Source organism: Lepus europaeus, chromosome 9 (genome assembly GCF_033115175.1).
Source record: "Lepus europaeus isolate LE1 chromosome 9, mLepTim1.pri, whole genome shotgun sequence".
Classification (NCBI taxonomy): Eukaryota; Metazoa; Chordata; class Mammalia; order Lagomorpha; family Leporidae; genus Lepus; species Lepus europaeus.
The window spans coordinates 82,757,108-82,760,325 of record NC_084835.1 but is presented as its reverse complement, the minus strand read 5'-3'; the positions used below and the strand labels follow the sequence as shown (position 1 = coordinate 82,760,325).

The following is a 3,218-nucleotide window of genomic DNA, read 5'->3' as shown; positions in this document are numbered from 1 at the left end:
TGAGCACAAAGGAGAGATAACTCTAGCTGACAAGGACTCAATTCACAGTAGCTTTCATAAAATACCTGTGTCATGTTTTATCTTCGTTGAACATTTTCCTAGACCTTGAAAAGCTGGGAGAAATTGGCAAGCCTTCCCTCCCTCTCTCTCTCTGTGTATATGTGTGTGTATGTGTGTGTGTGCCTACTACCAGGGCCCTAGTAAGAATCAATTTAGGTTGGCATTTATTTGGCAAAGTCATCTATATTTGAACTCCAGTGGCCTAATGAAGGAATTAGCTAGGCACGTAGGATGAGCAATCATGTTTATATATGGTGCTCAAAATTAACTTAAAAATGAACTTGTAACACAAAACACTATCAAAATGAAAGGAATATATTAAGATGTGCTTTTCTGGTAAAATAACATTTTCTACAGAAACACATAGCAAAATATGAAGCAGTTACATGCCATACCATTATAAAAACAAACTATTCAAGGATGTGAGTTAGTTTCTCCTTTTAAACATACTTGATTTATTTTCTGCTCACAATTATTTTGAATTATTAATTGGGCAGCGCAAGTGGATTGCCTTTTAAAAGGCAACGTTGGGTTTAGTGGCAGAGGTGGCAGCCTTTCCGCCACCTCCACCTCAGCCTAACCCTCTGGGGGCATTGGCGGGGAGGGGGACGGTAGTGGTAGACACCCACTCCCACCTCAGAGAAGACGCCGCAGACTGAGTAATTGAAGTGTATTTCTCACCATAGGCTGTGAAGTCCAATGCCAAGTTGGTTGCATCTCGTGGAGGGCTTCTTGCTGTGTTGTTCCATAGGAAGGTAAGGTCCACACTGAATGGATGAAGAGGGAGCTTCTTACAGATACTTTCTGTAAAAGACATCTGTACAGTAGTGTTACACTTTGAATAATAATGTATCTCACTTTAAGAGGCGAATAGGAGTGAAATATTGGACAAAAGTAGACATTATAATCTCTGTATCATGGTTGTTAGCTCTCTGGTGTTATATGGTTTCACTGTTTCCAGAAAATTCATGTTGAAAAACAGAAGCAATTAATGGATGATTATGATCAGATTTTTCCACCAAGTTCTCAGCCTGCTAAGAAAAATCCCTTTTTGTCAGGCAAAAAAAGCATTCAAAAAAGACAAGACTGTTTTCAAGGTGAACTTGAAGATTATATTAAAGTACAGAAAGCCAGAGACTAGAACCGAAGACTTGTTTCAGAAAGATGAGGGAGGACTACTTGGAAACCTATAGGTACAAGGAAGAGATGGATTCCAGACCCAGAAACAGGATATTTGATCAAAGACTCCCACCTGAAACATCTAGACCTACCAGGGTCATGCAACATTTCACAAGGCATGGAAAACCAGTTACTTCTATAGTTACCAGCTCACAACAGCAGGCTGAGACTAGACTCCGAGCTACTCTCAGAACACCAGGAACTATTTCTTACAAAAGCCAGTACCTCTGAGCCTTAGTCAGCAAGAATACAATTATGGCTCATACAGTAGAATCTGGAGGTTACAAGTGTTTCTCAGAAAACAGTACCAGACTCCGTCAAGCCGGTCATAAACAGACCAATCAGATGAGGACAAGGTGCCGCAAGGAAGGTGGAGAAAGACCAGAGGAGGGGCTGCCAAGCATAAGAGGAAAAGGAGTTAAGAAATGAATGTAGACAAACATAAGTGCATCCTTCAAAATAAGGCAGAGATGGACCAGATACTGGACAGAAAAATGTAAAAACTCAAAGGAGAAAAAAAGCTGAAATGTAGCCTCTAAGAAAAAGGAACATAAACGTAGAAAAGAGAGAAAGGAACAAGGCAGAGAAAAGACAGAGGAGTAAAGGCTTTGGGACCAGTGTATCCTTGGATTTTGAAGCTGTTCAGTTGGTTTGCTGGATGTTAAATTGAAAAAAAAAAATAGTTGAGGAGCTTGGTTTTATGACGTTCATGTTCAAATCGCTTTTCTTATGTGAATGGGTACATTAACTTCTAACAAAGGCCAAGTGAACAGGAAGGATTTAGGAAGTGCTCTCCAATGCAGAAATGACTACTCCTCATTTTCCATTTTTCTTAACATATAATGTAACTTCCCTTTATGAAAGTGGCTCTGCTGTTATTCATCCAAATGCTATGATGGTGGAATTATTTTCCCTTGGGAGATCATTTATTTTAAGTTGGAGGATTAATAATTACAGAATCTACTTCTTGATTGGATTTATTTTGTTTTTGAGTTAGGTATATTTCTGCCCATTGGTTTTCTCTACAAAAGCAATTTAGGTTATTCTTCATTTGTTAGATCTACCTTGCAGCATATTTGCTAGATTGGAAGATGGAAAATAAAGTACATTATAATAATAGTTAAGTTTAGGTTACATGTAGCATTAAAAGTTTCAAAGTGTATTTCTACAAAATTGGTTTATTTTTTGGAGAATTTTACAATAAAGACATAATTTCTGCAAAAAAAGGGACATGTTGAATTGGCATGTAAACTTAAGCATGTTATGTGATGATAGAGAATTAATAGCTAGATCACAACATTTAAGTTAATTTTGTTTTGATTTAGCTGAGAACATGAAGAACAGTAGGAAGGTTCTTTAAAATTCTTGGATCCTGAGATGAACCATACTACAGTGTATTTGGAAGAGGCATATGGCTAGTGATAAATTCACATATTCTTTGATATGGAAATCTTAAGAATTTTGCATATAGAAATTACCATGTATGTAATTAACAGCATATAGGAAGCCACAAATCTATATTGTACCCCAGTATGTAATGGAGGAAAAATGAAAATAATCAAATGCTCTTTGTTAAAAAGTTAAGTATGCATATTGAGGGAGATCCATACAATGAAATATAATTCAGCAGTCCAGAATTGGACAGTAGAGTTATAGAAATTTTATTCATATTTAATGTTAATAAAAAACAAATTTCAAAATAAAAGCATGGATAATTCTAATATTATAAAGATAAAAATACTAAATGCATATAATTGCTTATGTATAGCAACAAAATTTCAAATGATACACTTTAAATATACCTTTGTACAAAAAGAAAAAGGAAGAAAGGCTATTTTTAAAGATTTGTGTACATTTCTGTATTTCCAGCCTTAAATAACTAATAGCTATGGGAGTGCCCCCCCTGAAACAATAAGAAAAATTGACAAAATATTGAAATGATGGTATGTAAGGAATAGAAAAAAAAGCAAATGACTGTG

The 3,218-nt window shown here is 35.9% G+C and overlaps 1 pseudogene; it reads left to right on the top strand.

Moving 5' to 3' along the window:
- Positions 1-1,051: 1,051 nt before the first annotated feature.
- On the top strand, positions 1,052-1,875 carry LOC133766350 (lysine-rich coiled-coil protein 1-like; annotated as a pseudogene).
- Positions 1,876-3,218: the final 1,343 nt, after the last annotated feature.